The following is a 24,842-nucleotide window of genomic DNA, read 5'->3' on the forward strand; positions in this document are numbered from 1 at the left end:
CCCCCCCCCCCCCACAACAGAAAGACTATTCCATTAGAGTGACTATCCGCAAATTGACAGTTGAGCGATCGCTTGTGAAAAGGTTTAAAACTGCGGATAATTGTTGGAAATTCTTGTCCAACATAGTCACTTAATCATTTTGATGACCCATCATAGTACGATGTGTATTCGTAAGGGAACATATATAGTGAAACCAAAAATGCGTAAGAACATAAAATATCAGGATTATATCCAGTTACAAATTGGTATGCAAAGAATGGTTGACTAATTGTGGGTCTTAAACGAATAAGTGAAGATGCGTGTAATATCGCATATTCTCTAAGCAATTAAAGGTAGATTTTTCCGCATAACCATGCCTTAGGCACCATCTGTAACCTTTGATGATAGCCTTTGCGAGACCATGGGGTATATGATGCTCTACATTGATCTTATTAAACATGTAATAACCATCAAGTCCTTTTGATGTATACTCTCTAGCAATTTACAAGGGGTGGTGAATCCTTACAAGCATAATCCGTGCTAGTAGTTTTTCAAATGCTTAATATTACTTGAAAATTATAACTAGTCCAAAATGTCAAAAATCCACGAGAGCCATAACACACTTTAAAGGTCCGCATTCTGCATGGATATTTTTCTAAACATCACCTCGTTTTCTTTGTAATATGGATAGTTTACCATTTGCATATTAGGATGGTATCGATCCCGTTTTACTAAAGACTTTGTAAAATGAGTGATATGCTTTCTTACTTAAAAGTATAATGGGACGGAGGTTGTGCATCTAGTACTTTAGAAAACACTTATTGAGAGATATGTCGTCACTTCGCATTCTGCCAATTTTTTTCTCGTTGTCTCGTTCACTCAAATAAAGTGATGTATGTATGAGTCCTTTCAAAATGATCATCATGTCACAACCAAAATGGCTTTATGGTTATGCCAAAGCCTGTATGAGTCGATACCCCAATATTTCATTGTCGGGGTCAATATGGATTCAATAATTCAAACACTAGTGATTTGCATTTCACCAAATTGACTCATAATTTTTTCTAGGAATATGCTTCCTTCCATATTCATTAAAGACAATAGATGCAATCAATTACATTCTCATCACTTTGGGTTTCTATATTGTTAGAGCATATTGTTTCCATATTCATTAATGAATTCTTGTAATTTTTTTATCCATATGATGTAAGAGTTTTGTCACAAAAATTGACAAAGGGGGAAATTGTTAGAGCATAGCTCGGTTGAACCCACCAAGCGCTGGCATGTCAAGTTTGATTGTCATATTTTAGTGTGTCAAAACTCATCTAAGAGTCGCTTGATTATGTACTAGAGACAACTTCGTTTAGGTTAGACTAGAAAGTCTAGGAATGTTGAGACACACAAGTATTTATCGACGACATGAAGAACGTGAAGAAGTAACGAGCTACAACGATGATATCATCCTTCTTCTTGAGGTTAATAATATTGACTTGAACTACTTTTATTCCTAACGTATCTTTCAAGTCGTGCTATATTGAAAACATAACTGCGAAGATGTGTATTTGATATATTACTCTAGTAGTGAAACATGATCACATGATCATATTAGGGAATTAGACTACGAAGTATAACGCTTATCTTTTGAACTTCGTAGATATGACATCGACATAATCTTATGAATGTTGTTATGATTATGCGTATGGATAATGGTGAAGATTTCATCCTAGGAAACAATGTTTTATATTTTTTTAAAGGAAGCACATTCATGAACTTGTTTTATGAATCGAAAGGGAAATCGTTAGGCTTATTGGTATGGCTATTCATTGCATATATATGGATTACCAATATGAGTGAGATGGTAGAACCGATCGTAACTTTATTATGTATCTTGGTACAACCAATCACAACGCCTGACTTAAGATTTGGTATGACTAGTTTTGATTAATTAGTGTAACAGATCCTAAGTAATCACTTGAGATGGTATGATCGATATTTGTAATTGGTGCGACTGATGCGTGTCGTAACCACAACAAATTAATCAAGATATTTCTCACTAATTAACTGGTAATTTAGCGGTAGTAAGGATCGTTCCCTCAGAGAGCTATGTAATTGATAGGTTATTTGATCAGCAAAATAAATTAAAAGACAAGGGGGATTTTTTGATTAAAGTAAAATAAAAAGAATAACAAATAAAAGAAAGAGACGATCAAGGAATCCTTCGCCATTACCAAGCGATAACTGGATTAGTATACTTATCTATCTTCGTTAGAACCATTCATCACCAACGGTAGAATAGCAGCTAGCTCAATGCTATCCCCAAAACTACTTTTACCACGGATACAGAAGCTCTCCAATATCAGATTCTATTCAACCGAACCACCAAGTAGTAGCTCACTCAAGGTGTAATCCAATCGAATGCTTTAGGCTTTGTGAATTAGGTTTATCCCAGTAGTTAAACTCTTAGCTCAAGGTACACTTGCTGGTGTTATGTTCACTCGCAATTTATCCACAGAATCCCTCTGCAAGGTCTCGCGATTTCTACTTGTGTATGAACTATTCGACGACCACACCCAATATTTCGATTAGCAATCTGTATGGACTAACTCCAATATACTTTCAAGAGAATCAACTAGACTCAATCTTAATAAAGTATATCAAAGAGTTATATATCTCTTTCTCGATTCAATTCTTACTCAAGCAAATAGAAACCTGCGAGTCTAATTGAATATAAGAGAAATCACTTGAACGGTACCAAAGACCAATGTTCAAGTACCAATCAATTTCAATCAACAACCAAAGGTCGGATTTCCAATTGATTGATTCTAATGCACAACCTGTGATATTTCAATTATATAACAAAATCTAATACGAAAAAGAAATAACACAGACACCAGAATTTTGTTAACGAAGAAACCGCAAATGTAGAAAAACCCCGGGACCTAGTCTAGATTTAACACACACTGTATTAAGACGCTACAGACACTAGCCTACTACAAACTAACTTTGGTCTGGATTGTAGTTGAACCCTAATCAATCTCACACCGATTCAAGGTAAAGTTGCGTGTTGCATCCCTTCTTGAATAAACCACTCTGTGGTCTGCCTTTATAGTTTCAGTTGCGTGCCTTAATAATTCAGACAGGCTGTAATTGGGTGAGTTGTGGACCGTTGATGGCTTGCCACGCGTCTGTCACCGATTGAGTCTACTTAGGGTTCAATTATTTGTTGGTTAAATGTGTAGGAAGAGTTATCTCTCTCTAACCTGAATTCTGTTTTTATGAAATATTATTTGGCCGCGCCTCTGGCACATTGGATCGAATCCTTGATTCAAGAGGTGATTCTTCACCATTCTATCCATCTCTGCTTGTTAAATTGTTGTAGGATACAACAACTGGCATCAGAGCCGTTCAATCCACCCAATTTTTTTTTCCGACGACTCTCAAGGAAGTTTCTGATAGAATTGATGCTAACACCGCTATTATCACTCAACTCTGCTCGGATTTCCAATCCCTTTCCACAGGTCTTACTTCTCAGATCGATACAGTCAAAACCAGCTTCAAGGAGGCTTTACAAGAAAATAATCGAAATATCATCACCTTATTAGCTCGGACTGCGAATAGTCATCGTTCTGAAGATTCAGGTGGTTCTTATACGCAAGATCCTGAAGGTTCAAACAATAACAATCATTTTCGATCTCATTCAGGTAACAATCATCGTCTTCCAAATCTTGATTTTCCAAATTTTTATGGTATTAATCCTAGAGGTTGGCTACAGGAGAGTGAAAGATATTTTCAATTGAATGATATTGAGGAACACAAGAAAGTTGATATTGCTGCGATTTATTTAGATGGAAAAGCAGAAAAATGGTTTCTCAATTTTCAGGTGAATCGAGCACGTATTACTTGGACTGACTTAGCTAGACACTTATGTGCTCGATTTGAAAATCCAATAAAAGAAAACTTTGTAGGCAGTTTAAATAAATTGGTTCAAACCACCACAATTGATGATAACTATGAGAAATTTGAATCTCTTGAAGCCTTAATGCTAGATATGAACCCTACACTTACATAAACTTATTTTGTAATGAGTTTTCTTAGTGGCCTAAAGGATGATATAGGAAAATCTATGTCTATGTTTCACCCACAAACATTAGCTGCTGCTTTTTCCTTAGCTAGATTACAAGAGCAGAAACTCAGTTCAGTCACCCTCCTCCCTAAATCTTATACTAAACCCTTTAATTCACCTTTCAGCTCAGCCAAACAATACCAATTTAACAATTTCTCTCCTAGGCCAGCTCCCACTTCTCCTAAGTCTTCCCCTATGACTCCCAAATCTTCCTTTCACAACTATACTAAATCTACACCCACCACCCCAACAATAAAAAAACTGACACAGGAAGAGATGAAAAAAATAAGAGCTCAAGGTTCATGTTATAATTGTGATGAGGTGTATAGGCAAGGTCATTTTTGTAAAGGAAAGCAGAAGATCTTTATGCTTCAGGTTAATAATTCTGAATCACAAGATACTGAGGAGGAGGAAGATATGTTTGAAGAAGTTGTAGATTCACCAGTTCATCCTGATATGGAGATTTCGTATACTATATATATAGACTTAGATTATACACATTTGGTATTTCGAGCCGAGTATACCTCGCCTATATATATCTCGAAATATGTGTTGGTAAGCGTTTCGCTTCGACCATGTTTTTCTTTACCTAGTGACTCAAGTCATGATATGTTTCAATCAATTTGAAAATTGCTTTGACGAGAAATAGTGTAGCAACTATATAACGTCCTCTAAGAATGTTTCAATGATTGGAATGAGAGTTTAGATTACATAACCATAATGGACATAAGTATGTTGTGGAAACACATATGTGCATAAGTCCTATACTGGAGAATGTCTAGTAGCCAAGTCCGAGAACTCATTCCGCGAACTGCCGAACTTCTCAAACCCGAGAATATCTGCTGAGTTAACAAACTATTGCGTGAGCCAAGTCCGCAAACCCAGTCCGCGAACCGGCGAAGCTCTAGAACCCGAGAATTTCTGCTGGAGTTTGAAAAGTCTTTCCAGTACTTCAAGTCCGCGAACCTACTCTGCGAACTTGTGAAGGTTATATATCTGAAGATGATTTCTGAACTTAAACTTATAAATAATAAGGAATGCTTTTTCAAACCGTGGATATAAAGTTCATGAACCGATTCATGTGAATCAAATCATCTTTGTTTCAATTTTATCTTGTGTAGTACATGAGATTTCATTGCAATTGAACAACTCTCTAACTAGTTCATATGAGTCATTTGAACTAGTTATGGTGAAGAAGAAAATGGCTGGTATGAAATGCTTAAATGGATAACCTTTTGGTTGACTATTATTGAACCAACACTGTACACGTTTGAGAGCGGTTAACAAACCTAGGTGCGTGCATTTCATTTGTGTATAACAAGCTAAGATTTCGATCTAACGGTTGAGATATATTATCTTGAATCCAAATCAGGTTTTCATCTAACAGTGGATAGAGTTTGCTTTGTGAGCAAGGAGAAACCCTGATTTGAAAGACTATATAAAGGAGACATCTAGACTTGTGCAACACTAATCCCCACACCTTCCGTGTGATACTAGTTTGCATGCTAGAGTCGGTTCTCCTTTAACCTTTGGTTTTCTTCTTGTAAAAACCAGGTTAACGACTGAAAGACTTCAATAGGATTGTGAAGCCACACCGATACTACTTTTATCATAGTTGTGTGTTCTGATCTTGCATATTCTATCGTACGAGTACAATCAAATTGATTGGCTTGAGATTTGATATCTCCGATAGGCAAGATATAAAAGTAATCACAAACATATTCGTCTCATAGTTTGTGATTCCACGACATCTTGTTTCGCTACCATACGATTAAGATTGTTGTGAGGTGATTGATTAATCTAGGCTGTTATTCGGGAATATAAAACCGGATTATTAATTGGTTTCTGTTCACCTTGATTTTATATAAAAAGACGAAACAAAAACTTTAGGGTTTTTCTGTGGGAGACAAATTGATCCTTTGATAGACTTGTCTGTGTGAGACAGATTTGTTTATTGTTAAAGCTTGTGATTTTGGGTCGTAGCAACTCTTATTTTTGGGTGAGATCAGCTAAGGGAATCAAGTGCGTAGTATCCTGATGGGATCAGAAGTGTAGGGGTGCAACTGTACCTTGGATCAGTGGGAGACTGATTGGGGTTCAACTACAGTCCAGTCCGAAGTTAGCTTGGAGTAGGCTAGTGTTTGTAGCGGCTTAATACAGTGTGTATTCAATATGAACTAGGTCCCGAGGTTTTTCTGCATTTGCGGTTTCCTTGTTAACAAAACTTCTGGTGTCTGTATTATTTTTTTTCCGTATTATATTTGTTTATATAATAGAAATAATACAGGTTGTGCGTTAGATCAATCAATTGGATTGTCCGGCCTAACGGTTGTTGATTGATATTGATTGATCCTTGGATATTGGTCTTTGGTGCCATCCAAGTTTATCTCTCTTTAATCGAGACTCGCAGTTTGCTTGAGTAAGATTAAATCGAGATATTGAGATATAAACTCTTTGATATATCTTTTTATTGATTGAGTCTAACTATCTAGTTGATTCTCATAAAAAGTATATTGAAGTTTTTCCATACAGATTGCTAAGCGAAATATTGGGTCTTTGTGTTAGAACCTCGCCTTTTCAATTGGTATCAGAGCAGGCAAACACGTTTGAGACCTTACAAGTCTGTGTTTGTAGCGATCTGACTTTATGGACAGAGGTACTATCTCTATTAACGTACCCACCAGTATTTGATGGCTCTAATTACTTATGGTGGAAAATAGACATGCGATCTTTTCTTCAAGCACGTGATTTTCAATCATGGGTATATGTTGTTAATGGCTATGATGCTCCCGTTGTGGCAGTTGGTGATGAAAACGTTCCCAAACCTATTGGTGAATATAGCCCTGCTGAGATACTTGCTGCTAAGCAAAATTTCGACGGTTTGAATGCCATCATACATGCCATTACCCCAAACCTTCAGCACCATGTGTGTAATTGCACTCGGTCTAAAGATGGTTGGGATATCTTAGAATCCGTATTTGAAGGAAACTCCAGTGAAAAGGAAGCTAGGCTTCAAAACCTTAATTCCGATTGGGAAAACCTTAGTATGGCAGATGAAGATTCATTTGATGAGTTTAATCACAAAATGTCTGAAATTGTTAATGCATCTTTTGCATTGGGTAAGACTATTCCTGAAAAGGATATTGTGATGAAAATTATCAGATCGCTGCCATCTAGATACGAGTCTAAGAAGCATTCCATCGTTGAGGGAAATAACCTTGATAATCTTTCCAAAAATTCCTTGGTTGGAAAGCTAAAGATCTTTGATCATGAGCATACATCCAAAATCGGAAAGGATGTTGACTTTAAAGCACAAAAGAACACAAAGTTACTTAATAAAAGTAAAAATGTTTATGTCTCTGAGGATGATCGGTCTGAGGATGATTTTTCGGATGAAGATCTTGACAAATCAGTCTCCTTGAACACAAGACAGTTTAGGGATCTTCTTTTGAAGAGAAGTAAACGGTTTTCAAGAGACAAACCTTGGTCGTCAGACCTCATATTCACGCCCCTCCAAAAAACAGGGATGCTGATGAGGCTGATGACGAGGATATGCCACAGTAAGTGTAAAGGTTTTGGTCATTTTGCAAACTAATGCCCTAATCGGAGAAAATACACTGGGAACAAAGCTCTTGCTGTAACACTTGATGAAATGTCTAAGATCTATGATTCTGACGAAGATAGTAAATCAAGTGTCGGTCTTCTTTGTGAAAACGTTGATTTTGATAAATGTAGCAGTACATATATCAACCTTGATGGCTTCTGTGAAGATGAGAATCCAATCAAGCTGGAAGAATCAATTGACCCATCCCTTGGAAACTCTGTTTGTAATGTTTCAGGATCTACTATGTGTCTAGCTGCGCTCACACCAAAGATGCCTGAATATTGTCCAAGATTGATGTGCTCGTTCTGGTCTGAAAAGGGTCATGAACTATCAAGATGTTATAAGTACAAACATCAAGTGAGGCACGCCAACAAACTTTAACGAAGAGCAAATTGATTGGCATGAAAGCTTAAACTTGCTCAGAAGACTGCCGAGGTATGTAGGATTTTATCTTTGTCTAAGAAGTTGGTTTCCAAGGATAAAATAAGACCATTATAGAAGAATATATGGTCAAGTCGCTTTGATAGACAAAAGCCAGAGGATTCCTCTCAAGAGGAAAATGGTGGACAAATTGTTGTTCACCACAACACAAATTAATTGTGTTGTTTGGTAAATCTTGTCTCATGTGCCTGATCAAAAGAGACAAGGTTGTGAATGCACATGCTTTAGGAAAAGTTTCTTTGGTATGTTATTTTTTTGTCTATCAAATAAAAGAAGAGGGTTATTATCGACAATTCTACTCTTTATAGGGTTTAGAATTGGGCGTCTACGAACCTATTTAAAGGTTTCGAACCCTACATTCCTTTTTCCTTTGATATTATTTTTCTCAAGACGGCTTGTTGAGATTGTGAATTCCATTCACAAAATCCAGTCGGTAATAGCTGTTCTCAAAGCATCATGTCTTTGGATGGAAAAGATGTCAACATGATTGTTAATCCATCAATCAAGGAAAAAGAGAAATATCCAATGACGTCTTCCTTGAAAAGAAAAAGGAGGAATATAAGAAAGCCAAGGTCCTTCCCTTCTAAGTCTCAGAAATTTTCCGATGTTCTGGATGAGTTGAAGGAAGTAAGAAAGGAGATTCGTGAATAAAGGCTTGCGTCTTAAGATCTTTGAAAATTCAGAAAGCCCTGGTTCGACATCATCAGCCAAGACGGTTTGTTGATATTAACTCCTTTCTTCATGAACCTTATATCCCAATGGAGGTTGATGACAAGGAGTTTGAGAATGATAAAGAATTTCCCAAAGACATTGTTGCCTAGGATGTCTTCTTTTTGGTTTAGTTGGAAGAATAACTAGTGCTTTGAATAGCAATGATTGTGACTACACATAGCTATTATTTTCATCTTCTTGTATTATCTTTTAGGTTTATTGGCTTTAAATTCTAAAAATATTTGGAGGATGATGGTTTGCAATATTTAATCTTTATGGTTTGTTATATTGCAATTTGTTATGGGATATTTGTGTTTACGACCGTGAATTTTGTTGTCCCATATTTTGTCAAAAGTAAAGTCGTTCATGATCGGTATTCATGTATTGATTTAAGGATGAACAGACTTTTGACAAATACAAAAGTTAAGCCTATATTGTCAATTCTTTGATGGAAGATAGGTTAAAATCTTTTGTGTTCAAGGATGATGTCTATTAAATATCGTTATGCAAATAGTGATGGAAGATAGAATGAATCCTTGTGTATTCCACAGTATTGATCTTCATTGATCCATACTTTATGTAATACTGTGAGGCTCCGTAGTGTGTCTTATGTTGAGCACGATACGACTAAGCTGATTAATCTTTTGATTAGATTGGTTGGTTGTTCCGTAAGGTATGTTATGTTGAACATTTGTGAACTAAATTAATCATCTTGTTTGGTTATTTAGTTATTGCTCCGTAAATTCTCTTATGTCGAGCAAAACAATTGACAATTAAATTGATTACTTTCGTGATTAGTTTGGTTGTTTGTATTCCAATCAGATTAATTATGGGTTCTCTTATAATTAGTCTAGTTGAGTATTCATATATTCCATAAGTTTTCTTGTGTTGAGTATATGAACGGCTATCCTAATCGTTTTCTAATGGTTATGTTAGTCATATACTCCGTAAGTTTTCTTATGTTGAGCATAATCAATTAAGTTGATCAACTTGTGTGTTTAATTTGATTGCGTATTTCGATTAAATTAATCATGGGTTTACTTATGATTAATTTGGTTGAGTTTTTTGGATATAGAAAATCATTATCATGGTTTTTGGTGTCCAATAAAAATCCTTATTTTCTCTCGAAATTAAGGTCGCTCTTGTTGTTCCCTTGGGAATGACATCTAATGGGGGAGAGTTCTTTTGAACTTGTGTTTAATGGTAATATCTTGAGGGGTGTGCGGCAGTGGAATTTTAGAGGGGTTATCTTTTATATTTAAACTCCTTGATGAATGCTATTAGCTTCGGCTATATGATTGCATCTAAATTAAGATGATGTGCGTCCTTTATTTTAGTCATGAAATGTCTCTTGTGCAAATTTCATTATGATCCCGTTCTTGTACCTTTGCTAATTTTATTGACAAAAATGGGGAGAATTAATATGTAGTTCACACTACAAATACATATGGTTTTCAGATCATTGTGTAAGGAGGAGTGGTTTCCATGATTGAGATGGAGTATTGACTAAGGGGGAGTGATACATATCACCATCGTATTATTGTTTAAGTTGTGATACAATTGGACTTTGACACTGTATAATAATATTATGACATTGTATAACAATGATCGAGACCAATGCTTTCTCATTGTTATAGCTACGGATCTTCAACAACGGTGATGCTAAACTTACAACCTTTGGGATCATTGGAGTACTTGGAAGGACGAAGATTTCAAGGAATGTTGAAGAATAAACTTATGGAATAGGATCTACTAAAGTTTTATTATCTTTTTTGTATTCCATATGTATTGATAGTTTTGTCATTGAAATTGACAAAGGGGGAGATTGTCAGAGCACTGCTCGGTCGAACTCGCATGTGTTGCTATATCAAGCATGTTTGTCAATGTTAGTGATCAAAACTATAAGTCTTGATTTCTAGTCTATTATAGCTAAGTCTCGGACTAGGATAGTAAGTGTAGTTGAGCTCAAGGACTTCATGGCGATTCATCATACAAGTGGAAGAACTACTCAAGGAACCGGTGGAACTTCTCGACAAAAAGGTATGTGAAGACTTGAACTTATCTGTTACTCAAAAGTCTATCTATTATATCTCCTACTTCTTGAGACAAAAGTCGTATGCTATATATATAGACTTAGACTATACACTTTTGGTATTTCGAGCCGATTATACCTCGCCTATCTATATCTCGAAATATGTGTTGGTAAGCGTTTCGCTTCGACCATGTTTTTCTTTACCTAATGATGCAAGTCATGACATGTTTCAATCAATTTGAAAATTTCTATGACGAGAAATAGTGTAACAACTATATATCGTCCTCTAAGAATGTTTCAATGATTGGAATGAGAGTTTAGATTACATAAACATAATGGACATTAGTATGTTGTGGAAACACATATGTGCATAAGTCCTATACTGGATAATGGCTAGTAGCCAAGTTTGCGAACTCAGTCCGCGAACTGCCGAAGTTCTCAAACCCGAGAATTTCTGCTGAGTTAACAAACTGTTGCGTGAGCCAAGTCCGCGAACCGGAAAAGCTCTCGAACCCGAGAATTTTTGCTGGAGTTTGAAAACTCTTTCCAGTACTTCAAGTCCGCGAACCTAGTCTGCGAACTTGTGAAGGTTATATATCTGATGATGATTTCTGAACTTAAACTTATAAAGACTAAGGAATGCTTTTGCAAACCGTGGCTATAAAGTTCATGAACCGATTCATGTGAACCAAATCATCTTTGCTTCAATTGTGTTTTATGTAGTACATAAGATTTCCTTGGAATTGAACAACTCTATAACTAGTTCATATGAGTCATTTGAACTAGTTATGGTGAAGAAGAAAATGGTTGGTATGAAATGCTCAAACGGCTAACCTTTTGGTTTACTATTATTGAACCAACAATGAACACGTTTGGGTGCGGTTAACAAAGCTAGGTGCGTGCATTTCATTTGTGTATAACAAGATAAGGTTTCGATCTAACGGTTGAGATATATTAGCTTGAATCTAAATCAGGTTTTCATCTAACGGTAGATAGTGTTTGCTTTGTGAGCAAGGCGAAACCCTGATTTGAAAGACTATATAAAGGAGACATCTAGCCTTGTGCAAAAATAATCCCCATACCTTACCTGTGATACTAGTTTGCGTGCTAGAGTCGGTTCTCCTTTAACCTTTGGTTTTCTTCTTCTAAAAACCAGGTTAACGACTTCATTGGGATTGTGAAGCCAGACCGATACTACTTTTCTCGTAGTTGTGTGTTCTGATCTTGCATCTTCTATCGTACGAGTACAATCAAATTGATTGGCTTGAGATTTGATATCTCCGATAGGCAAGATATAAAAGTAATCACAAACATATTCGTCTCATAGTTTGTGATTCCACGACATCTTGTTTCGCTACCATACGATTAAGATTGTTGTGAGGTGATTGATTAATCTAGGCTGTTATTCGGGAATATAAAACCGGATTATTAATTGGTTTCTGTTCACCTTGATTTTATATAAAAAGACGAAACAAAAACTTTAGGGTTTTTCTGTGGGAGACAAATTGATCCTTTGATAGACTTGTCTGTGTGAGACAGATTTGTTTATTGTTAAAGCTTGTGATTTTGGGTCGTAGCAACTCTTATTTTTGGGTGAGATCAGCTAAGGGAATCAAGTGCGTAGTATCCTGCTGGGATCAGAGGCGTAGGGGTGCAACTGTACTTTGGATCAGTGGGATACTGATTGGGGTTCAACTACAGTCCAGTCCGAAGATAGCTTGGAGTAGGATAGTGTCTGTAGCGGATTAATACAGTGTGTATCCAATCTAGACTAGGTCCCGGGGCTTTTCTGTATTTGCGGTTTCCTCGTTAACAAAACTTCTGGTGTCTGTGTTATTTCTTTTCCGCATTATATTTGTTTATATAATAGAAATAATACAGGTTGTGCGTTAGATAAATCAATTGGATAGTCTGACCTAACAGTTGTTGATTGATATTGATTGATCCTTGGATATTGGTCTTTGGTACCATCCAAGTTTATCTCTCTTTAATCGAGACTCGCAGTTTGCTTGAGTAAGATTAAATCGAGAGATTGAGATATAAACTCTTTGATATATATTTTTATTGATTGAGTTTAACTGTCTAGTTGATTCTCATAAAAAGTATATTGGAGTTTGTCCATACAGATTGCTAAGCGAAATATTGGGTGGTGTTGTTAGACCCCCGCTTTTTCAGAACCCACTTATGAGTGCGTTTAGAAACAACCAGAACCTTCTTCCCGTTACTCTCTTCAAGATTTCTCGAAATAGGATTGGATTTACTATTCTTTTGCAAGTTAGTCTTTCTCCAACTGGGAACATCGGATCTTGTCTTCGTCTTTACGAAGTTATCCTTTTGATAGCCATTACGATTGTGAAAAGGATTCATATGATGTTTATAGTCAAAAATAGGTTTATCACAATACTGATTCCTTTGCCTAAAGGTTGGACAGTTACAACCTGTAGCATTAAGGGGATTAGCCTTAACATATGATCTTGGTTTCACAACTTCTTGTGATGCCCAAACAAGAACATCATGAAGTTTCTCATTCCTTATACGGAAACGACATCTCCTTTCTAGGTGACCTTTATTTCCGCAATAGTAGCAAACATAAGGAATGTTCTTACCTCGATCCGTATGTGCTGACTTTGGAGGTTGACATACTTTGCTCTTTCGAACCGTAATTGCCGGTGAAGGTATTTCACTTTTTCCATCAGTGGAAACCTTTTTTTGAGAAGAATCACTAGCCTTGACAAATTTTACCGCTTTGCTAATACTTGGAGCATCTATTCCCTTATATCCCAATCCTCGTGTATCATGATGATTTTTACTTGCTCCTAACATAGTGGTTAATTTGCTTGAACTAGTATTGAAAATTTTCAAGTCATCTTCCAACATCTTGATTTTATCAAGAGCAGCAGCTAAATCAGCCTCAAGGAGTTTTTCTCGAGCGAGACAAGCACTTTCTCTGTCATCAAAACTAATTTGTTGTGAGTTAAACCTTGCTTCAGATTTTGCAAGTTTCTCTTCCAACAAAAAGTACTTTTGATAAAGATTATCATATTCAAGTGACTTCATATGTAGGTTTTCCTCAGAATCCTTGAGGATCGATTCGTTAGAACGATTCAAAAAATAAATAACTGCGTAACATCTTCTCAATTTCTTGTTTTCTAGACATAGAGGAGTCAGAAGTGGTGTGACTTGAGAAGTTGTAATCTTCTTCATATTCCACGAACCCAAAAAATTAACATACTATGAGACTTCCTCATCAACATCTCTATCAATATCTGAATCACCTTCATCAGAAAGTTCATCCAACTGTTCTTCTAGGAGAGTTTCCCAATCAACAGTTTTTACATCAAGAGAATGTTTAGATATTGACTTAGATGTGACAGTTCTCTCATGTGAATCCAAGCTTTTAGAATCATCTGGTAATTTCTGAACTGGTACGTTATTAGAGACAGAATCGTCCATAATCAGATCGCTACAAACACAGACTTGTAAGGTCTTTAAACGTGTTTGCCTGCTCTGATACCAATTGAAAAAGCGGGGGTCTAACAACCACACCCAATATTTCTCTTAGCAATCTGTATGGACAAACCCCAATATACTTTCTAAAGAATCAACTAGACAATCAGACTCAATCTAGATAAAAAGTATATCAAAGAGTTTTTATCTATATCTCTCGATTTAAATCTTACTCAAGCAAATTGCGAGTCTCAATTTAAATACAAGAAAGATAAACTTGGATGGTACCAAATACCAATATCCAAGTGTCAATCAATTTAAATCAACAACCAAAAGGTCGTATATTCTAATTGATTGAACAAAACACAACCTGTATTATTTCAATTATATAAATAAATATAATGCGGAAAATAAATAACACGGACACCAGAAAATTTGTTAACGAGGAAACCGCAAATGCAGAAAACCCCGGGACCTAGTCCAGATTGAGCACACATTGTATTAAGCCGCTACAGACACTAGCCTACTCCAAACTAACTCCGGACTGGACTGTAGTTGAACCGCAATCATTCTCCCACTGATCCAAGGTACAATTGTACTCCCTAAGCCTCTGATCCTAGCAGGATACTACACACTTGATTCCCTTAGTTGATCGCACCCACAACTAATAGTTGCTATGACCCAAAGTCGAAGACTTGACAATAAAAAAATCTGTCTCACACAGAAAAGTCTATCAAAGGATCAATATGTCTCCCACAGATAAACCCTAAAAGGTTTTGTTCCATCTTTTAATAATAATCAAGGTGAACAGGAACCAATTGATAATCCAGTCTTATATTCCCGAAGAACAACCTCGAGTTATCAATCACCTCACAACAATCTTAATCGTATGGTAGCGAAACAAGATGTTGCGGAATCACAAAAAATAAGAAGAAGATTTGTGAATACTTTTTGTATCTTGCCTATCAAAGATATCAATCTCAAGCCAATCAATATGGAGATGCAAGATCAGATCACACAACTACGATAAAAGTAGTATCGGTCTGGCTTCACAATCCCAATGAAGTCTTAAAGTCGTTAACCTGGTTTTTGAAGAAGAAAACCAAAGGTTAAAGGAGAACCGACTCTAGTATGCAAACTAGTATCACATGTAAGGTGTGGGGATTAGTTTTGCATAGATACTAGAGTTCCCCATATATAGTCTTTAAAATCAGGGTTTGCATTTAAGTTACCTTGGTAACATAACAATCAATATCCACCGTTAGATGAAAACCTGATTTAGATTCAAGCTAATATTTCTCAACCGTTAGATCGAAAACTTAGCTTGTTACACACACTTGACAATGCACGCTTCTAGGTTTGTTAACCGTACCCAAACGTATGCACTTGTTGGTTCAACAATAGTTAACCAAATGGTTAGCCATATGAGCATTCCATATCAACCACGTTCTTCTTCACCATAACTAGTCCAATGATTTCAAATGAACTAGTTAGAGAGTTGTTCAATTGCAAGGAAATCTCATGTACTACACAAGACACAATTGAAGCAAAGATGATTTGATTCACTTGAATCGGTTCACGAACTTTTATAGCTACGGTTTTCAAACTGCATTCCTGAGTCTTTTTAAGTTTAAGTTCAGAACTCATCTTCAAATATATAACCTTCTCAAGTTCGCAGACTAGGTTTGCGGACTTAAGTTACCGATCAGAGTTTACAAACTCCAGCAGAAATTCTCGGGTATGAGAACTTCGCCGGTTCTCGGACTGGGTTCGCGGACTGAGTTCGCGGACTTAGTTTCACGCAAATAGTTTTTCAACTCCAGCAGAAATTCTCGGCTTTGCGAACTTCGGCAGTTCGCGGACTGAGTTCGCGGACTTGGCTCACGCCATTCTTCCGGTTCTCTTGATCAACAAAGTTCGCAAACTTTGGTTCAAGGAATAGGACTTATACATAAATGTGTTTTCACAACAATGCTTATGTCCACCATTGGTTATGTAATCTAAACTCTCATTTCAATCATTGAAACATTCTTAGAGGACGTTATATAGTTGTTCCACCATTTCTCGTCAAAGAAATTTTCAAGATGATTGAAACATATCATGACTTTCGTCACATGGTAAAGATAAACTTGGTTAAAGCGAAAATCTTACTAACTCATATTTCGAGATATAGATAGGCGAGGTATACTCGGCTCAAAATACCAAATGTGTATAATCAAAGTCTATATATATAGCATACGACTTCTTGTCTCAAAGAGTAGGAGATAGAGTAGATAAACTTTTGAGTGATAGATAAGTTCAAGTCTTCACATACCTTTTTGTCAAGAAGTTCCACCGGTTTCTTGAGTAGTTCTTGTACATGTATGATGAATCGCCATGAAGTCCTTGAGCTAAATTATACTTTCTATCCTCGTCCGAGACTTAGCTATAATAGACTAGAAATCAAGACTTGTAGTTTTGATCACTAACATTGACAAACATGCTTGAGATAGCAACGCATGCGAGTTCTACCAAGCAATGCTCTAACAATATCTTTCAACCTTTATATCGAAGTTAGCTTGTTACACACAAATGAAATGTACCCTCATTTAGGTTTATGTAACAGTACCTAAACGTGTACACCATGTTGGTTCACAAATAGTTAACCGAGGTTATCCATATGATTACTCTCATACCAACCTTATTCATCTCAATCATAACTAGTTCAAATGAATCAAATGAAACTATTTAAAGAGTCTATATGGGAAAAAACAATTTGTTGGTTTTTAAGGAATTGAGGAGACGACCGTGCGGAGGAGACTCCTTGAACTGAGCAAACTGCTCAACCTCACACAGGTGCACTGCAAAAAGGGAGTGCTTGAATTCAAAAGATCAATCTGTAATACTCTGGCCTAAACCAAGACAACGGCCGTTCCAGAGGCAATTCGATCTGTAGGAGGGAAGCTGAGAGATATGTGGGATCAATAATGATCAAAGATTGTCGGTGTGTTGTGTATTCTGCGTGAAGAAATAAGATAAGTTCTGATTGATTGAATTTTACTCTGTTGAGAGTAATTTCTCAGACGCTGAGTTCTTATTCTCTTGTTGTCTGTCTGACGAAAGATTATCTGTTCTTTTAATCATGATTCAGAGACTTATTTATATTGCAAGAATTATAGACACCTTGATCCCATGAAGTGTGACAGTTTCTGCAGTCAAAGAGTGGGTAAGTGGAAATCGTGTTAAAACTAGTTGCTCGTCGTGCGGAGACTTGGTTGATTTTCTACCCACTACTTTGCTAAATCCTCTAACTGCTTGCACGACTTGCTCACATTCTCATCGTGTGTAGACCACCAGAACAAAACCCTACTTGATATCCACCCATATGACACGATTGATGTCTCGTGATTGTGGAGTCTGCAAGGCAGACGTGTATTTAGTTACTCAGTTGTTGACTTTATGAGACGGTGAGTCTTTCTATTGCTGAGTCGAACGTGATTTATAAATGTTCTAGGACTCATGAATTGAATATGTCTGCTGAGACAGAGATATAGACAAAGATATAATTGCAAAGTTAAGGTGAGCAAATATTGCTCATTTGATGAATTGTTGAATACTGATAGTTGAACCAATATTCCTTAGTTTGAGCCAATATTGCTCATCTAAATAAATGTTGCTTGTTTAATGAATTATTGATAGCGAACCAAATGAAATATTAATTTAAGATACTGGCAACTGATCCGAGTATAATAATTAAAATATTGATCACGAGATCAACGTAAAATTATTAGTGTTTGAATCTGCTCAGAATTATGCTTTGCAGAGCCTTGGATTCGAAACCCTAATTTTGATCAATTGCTGATCAATTGAAGATTTATGGAAAATCAACCACGGAGTGAAGGAGGGACCGACTACATGGGATGATGAGCCAATCATGTAGCGCGCAAATGCTCGAGTGAACCAGCACCAAAGTCTCTTGAATACCAGTTGGTGAAAGGATGATTAAATGCGGGTTTAATCATTTATTGAAATAATGCTCGTATGAGCCTTATGTGATAAAACCTAATTATGACGGAATGAGGGACCGACCAAGGGATCATGGAACCGGCTCTGGTTGGTCATGGGACCGACTGACGATCGTTTTATGAAATTCCAAGTTGTTTGGAAGGATTTAAACCTAATCCTTCCAAGTTGTTTGGAAGGATTTAAACGGAATGAGGGACCGACCAAGGGATCATGGAACTGGCTCTGGTTGGTCATGGGACCGACTGACGGTCGTTTTATGAAATTCCAAGTTGTTTGGAAGGATTTAAACCTAATTTGGTCAAATGATGAAAATGTGTGGGACCGGCCTCTTGCAAGACAAAGAGACAACCTTGGTTGGTCAAGGTAATATGCTCATGTAACCATAGTGTCCATGCCTCAGTCCTGAGAATTTTGATATTCTCTGATGCGCGTTTGAGCAACATATTGAGAAAATATGAAGAAATCGTGGTCTTGCTCAAAATAAGGAACTTCATAAGATTAAGGAAATAATAAAATAAGGAATCATAAAGTGTGGGACCGGCTATGGTTAAGGTATGGCTGGTCGTCCAATAAGCCCGATCTCATGGCACTTTTCCTAATTTTATATTATTTTCATGATTTGAAGGAAATATCATGAAATCAAGAATTTTGTTGAAATGAAAGAGTTTCCTTAAAACGAAGGAGTTTCCATGAGATGAAGGAAACAACATGGTCGGCCGACTATTGGCCCGGTCCTGTGAACCTTTCCCAATTTTATATTATTTTCATGATTTGAAGGAAATACCATGAAATTAAGGAGTTTCCATGAGATGAAGGAAACAATAATAATATAAAATAAGAGGCGTGTGGGACCGGCCATGGATAGGGCATGGTCGGCTGGCTAGTGGCATGGTCCCGTGAACCTTTTATAATTTTATATTATTTCCTTGGTGTGAAGGAAATATCATGAAACTGAGGAATTTCATGGGATGAAGGAAATAATAATAATAAAATAATAAGGAAACATAAGGCGTGGGACCAGCTAAAACTAGGGTATAGCCGTCCGGCTAGTAAACCCGGTCCCATGACACCTTTCCTAATTTTATATTATTTCCTTGGTGTGAAGGACACCATGAAACTGAGGAGTTTCCTCAAACGAAGAAATTTTGTTCAAATGAAGGAGTTCTTCATGAGATCAAGGAAATATAATAAAAATAAAAAATATAATAAACGAAGGAAATCTTCATGAGACTGGTTGGCCGGTGGGCCTCGTCCCTTGGCGCCTTAGCTAATATTTTTTTATTATTTTTTTCTTCCTATTTTGCATAGGTTCATCGTTCCTTCGTATTTATAAATGCTCGTTCGTGCATTCAAGTGCTCGTTAGTGCATTATTGCTGAGTACACTTGCACTATTTTGGTCGGGGCTTACTCGATAGCTGCTCAGATGCCCGTACGTTGAATATTTATTACTAACCCATGGAATTCTGCTGGGAAGAACCATGAATTGAAGTAATGAAATATTATGAAGAATGTAGAATATTTTCTAGGATTTAGTTGATGAATTTAATGATTAGAAATAATTAATTGATGGCTCTATACTAGAAGGCAAGCTGTCTAGGAGCATTAATTATTCAAAGATTGGGTGATATGAGCTAGTTGAGGCGTCATATTTCTTTTATATAGTCAGGGAAAACATTGTTACATCCTGAAGACGTTATCACTCTATACTAGCAGGCAAACTGTCTAGGAGTCGTCCAATCGTTCGATTCTATGTAGAAGTGATTACTGAAATTGCTCAGTATTCATGAGTGTTGATGGTGGTTTTTAGCTTAGGGTTAAAATCGTAAAACCGTGCAACTGACATGACGTCACTATGACCATTAGCACATTTATTGAATCGATCAGCATGCCTACGTAAGAATTACCAGGGTACCTTTTTTTTATGTGTCATGTTCCACGGCAGAACCCTTAACATTGACCGACATCATCTATGCCAAACCCTAATTCTCATGCTACCGCGCCAAGGCATGCCAACCATGCCAGCCGCACCACTGTGCCAATGGAAAACCATGCCAGCCACATCTCTGCGCCAAGGCATGCCAACCATGCCAGCCGCACCACTGTGCCAATGGCAAACCATGCCAGCCACATCTCCACGCCAAGGCATGCCAACCATGCTAGCCATACCATGCACCAATGGCATGCCAAACCCTTGGCCCCACCATGCCAAGCCAACCGCACCTTGCCTTGGCCCCAACCATGCTAGCCGCACCATGCGCCAATGGCATGACAAACCTTTGGCCCAAAACCCTAGTTTTGGCCACGCCAAGGCATGCCATGCCACATTTTCCAATGGCATGCCAACCACCTTGCCCCGCCATACCATGCCGGCCTTCCCCATGCAGCTACCAAAACGAAGGCGTGCGACGATCAACGACCACCCTTCCATCCTAGATACAAATCCTAGCCGTCCAAGGTCGCCAAACAACACATGGTAACCTTTGGACCAAAACCCTAGTTTTGGCCACGCCAAACCGCGCCAAGGCATGCCATGCCACATGTGCCAATGACATGCCAACCACCTTGTCGCGCCATACCATGCCGGCCTTCCCCATGCGGCTACCAAAACGAAGGCGTGCGACGATCAACGACCACCCTTCCATCATGAATGCAAATCCTATCCGTCCAAAGTCGCCAAACAACGCATGGTAACCTTTGGCCCAAAACCCTAGTTTTGGCCACGCCAAACCGCGCCAAGGCATGCCATGACACATGTGCCAATGGCATGCCAACTACCTTGCGGCGCCATACCATGCCGGCCTAACCCATGCGGCTACCAAAACGAAGGCGTGCGAAGATCAATGGACACCCTTCCATCCTAGATGCAAATCCTAGCCGTACAAGGTCGCCAAACAACGCACGGTAACTTTTGGCCCCAAACCCTAGTTTTGGTCTCCAGACCGCGCCAAGGCATGCCATGCCACATGTGCCAATGGCATGCCAACCACCTTGCCGCCCCATACCATGCCGGCCTTCCCTATGCGTCTACCAAAACGAAGTCCTGTAACAATCAACGACCACTTTTTCATCTAAGATGCAGATGTTAGCCTTCCAAGGTTACCAGCTAACGCATGGCAACCTTTGGACCTAGTTTGGTCACGCCTAAACAAATCCAAAACCCTAACTTTTGGCAACACCTAAACTGGGCCATATTAAAACCATACTGATCATACTTTCATGCCACTGGCCACCAAACGAAAGGTTGCAATAATTGACGACTACCTTCCTCTTAAGATGCAAAATATCGACCGTTGAAGGTCACCACCGAGCCGGCAAGTCTCCCAAGCCCAACTTGCCAGACAACAACAACATGCTACTTGTTTTCCACGAAAACACTCGAGACATCAACACATGTCACAAACGTGGGGATGCTCATTGGGTATTGGTTTGACGGTTTACAACGTGCGGCGTACACTATGCTCGTTATAAGAAAGTGTCATAAGGATGAGGCGGTTAGTATATACAGGGAGTAATGGTGAAACTCTTTCTTTTATGGAACATCAATTCCAAGCGTTACCGGTTACCACCTCCTCCCATTTACTCACCCGTTTTCCATTTCTTAATGAGACCAGAGTACGTTTCACTTCGACTTGTATAAATAGGCATTACCTATTTCCGCCGAACGACTAGTTCTAGTCAGGAGCATACAACACTCAGAAAACGTTTGATAGCTTTCCCATATGTTAGCTTCCCACTTTCTGATACAAGTCACAAAACAACTACTCTTCCAGAATCAACAATTCTGGTCTCAATACTCTCTTCGCTTTCCTCCCCAAAACCAACCCTTCTCCTCCTCTTTGTGACCGAAGCAAGTATGGAACGACCATTTCTTGGTTTAGTCCGGATTTGTACAAATTGATCTCTCGAATCTAAAGTACTCCCTTGCAGTACATTGTTTAGGGTTTAGATTCGTTTCTCACCCACACGCCCGAAATTACCGAAAGCAGCAGAAACCGTTTTCACCCTAAAACAATGAGATACGCAGTTGCCTCAGTTGAGAGACTGCATATTCTCGTATGCTCTGAGAAACAATATACTCAGTCAGAGACTCTTGTGGCATGAGTTTTCATGCTTTAATGAGATACATGAGCCTCAATACTCATCTGATTGCTGGATCAGGAATATGTAAGATTATGGTTTTACGATTTTAGCCTTTGTCGAAAATCCACCAATAACATTAAGTCCCCTGCTTAGTGAGGGACAGTCATGTTAATGTAACCGGATTTTTGATTGTATGAGCGATCCATGGCTTGAACGAAGATCCCAGTAGCATGATAGAGCATCGTCTAACGAGCGTAAATTGGTGTAGCACCGCTAATTTGGTGATGGAACCTTGGTCGATTTAGGATTCACGGGTCCGGACCCAAGAAGCGAAATCCTTGTGGAATTAGGTTTTGGAAACAAAATTTGATATAAAAGGGATAAATACCCATTTTTTTCTTCCAGAATTTGATAACTTGTTCATGAGTTATTCATGCTAAAATTATATATACATATGCATATATAGGCGTGATTTTTGTAGAAAACCCTTGTTTTTAGGAACAGACGTTCGTTCGTTCATTAGTTTAAGAAACGAGCAATAATCCCTAACTTAGGAGAGATTTTTTTTGTTATAGACCTGTGTCTAATGATAAAATTTTGTTTATGAGATTTGTTGAAAACCAAAATTTTATCTTAAAAAGTGTGAGTCTTCACAAAATTGAAATAAACCCTCGTTTCAAAGACAGACGATCGTACGAGGGATTTTTTTATTAATACGTGAATATTCACGACAAATATATCATATATATATATATATATATATATATATATATATATATATATTATTTACGTGAGTTTGCTCACATTTAAAAATGTTTTGAAAATTTTACGTGAGTAATTCACGTTTTATTATTTTGTTAGAACCAAAAATTGATTTTGAGTGATCTTTAAAAGTAGACAATTATTTGTGATAAAATATTGTCTTGGTGTGAGTTTTTTCATATCTCAGTGATGAATGTTCACACAGTGGAAATTGTGTTCATGATTTTATGAAAAATCAGGTTTCGATTTTCAAAAACTAAAGTTTTGCTCATTTTGTAGGTTTAAAGAAACGAGCGAGTTTTGAAGTGTCAACTCTTGTATCACAATCACTACTGTTAGTAGAATCGTAAACAAGTAAGAGTTGGAAAGTTACCATTTTAGCGCATATTGTTACCATGTGTTTGACTCCACACTTTTCGTAACAGATAATGGTAGCCCCTAATTATAGCCGTGTCTCTGCTTCTTCCGGGAAATAATCTGGAAAGACCAAAGCAAAGATGGCGCTTTTGCAGATGCTCATGCAGAGGTGAATCATCCTGATATGAGGGAGTTGATTCGTGGTACGCCTATGGATCAGCTGAGGAAGAAGAGAGCCGAATATGAAAGTTGGATGCTTATCGAAAAAAACATCGTCTGATTCAGGGAGAAAGACTAGCGGCTGAGGACGAGCCATGATCATTCGTCGATGGTGTAGCTCCTATTTAGATGAAGTCGAACCTTCCTAAGAACCCATTAGTCATAGAGTTGAGTCGTATCCACCCAATTGGAGGTTCTACATTTAGTCAAGATCTATTTCCAGAATGTAAGGAAAATGAATATTTGGATGCAGTCTATGATGATCTTGAATTTCATCTCGAATAGATTTCTGAGGAAAACTCTGAATATGATGAGATTGAAGAAGATTCTGATCACGAGGATGATAACGAATCTGACGATCAATTACTGTAGCAGTTGAACATCCTTTTGATTTTTTGTAGGTGTAGATGTTCCCTTGATTATTTTGGAATTTTTTCTTCATGAATATCAGAAACCTTTCTTGTCTCTTTGACTCTGATTGAATGAAGTGAACGAACGTCCATATGCGTGGAACATCACGATTCTTATTCAGAATATTTTAGCTGGTTCATCCAATTACTGTGAATTTTGGATATGTTGTAGTGGACATCCGTATGGAGAGAATGACCTGCTTTTAGATTCTTCATCAATTGCTCCAATCTGCTGCTTTGCGCAGGAGAATGTAATATTTCAATAGACGAGCTTGCTGCAAAAACATCCATTTGCTTGCGTCTTCGAAACTTATGGAGCCATCATAGAGGGACGTGCAGTATTACAGTGGCAAACTATCATCTTCTCTTCGTTACTTCTCTTTATTCTTTCTTATTTACAGAAAGGTAGAGATATCGAGGTTTAAAGACTTTGTGGAAATACCTAGATGGACGTATCTCGACTGTGAGTGTCATGGATCCCGTCTAGAAATTTCTGCTTGCATGTCATCCGCTCTGAAAGCCATTGAAACTTCATACGATGTCAGAATTCGATATTTTACCCCAACTTTCGAAGCTAAGAGACTGAGGAATCATACGTAAAAATAATCCTTCAATTTGGAGATATCTAGGGCACTTGATGACACGTGCACATTCGTAACTTATAATCCTGT

The sequence above is a fragment of the Papaver somniferum genome, chromosome 10 (assembly GCF_003573695.1).
Source record: "Papaver somniferum cultivar HN1 chromosome 10, ASM357369v1, whole genome shotgun sequence".
Lineage (NCBI taxonomy): Eukaryota > Viridiplantae > Streptophyta > Magnoliopsida > Ranunculales > Papaveraceae > Papaver > Papaver somniferum.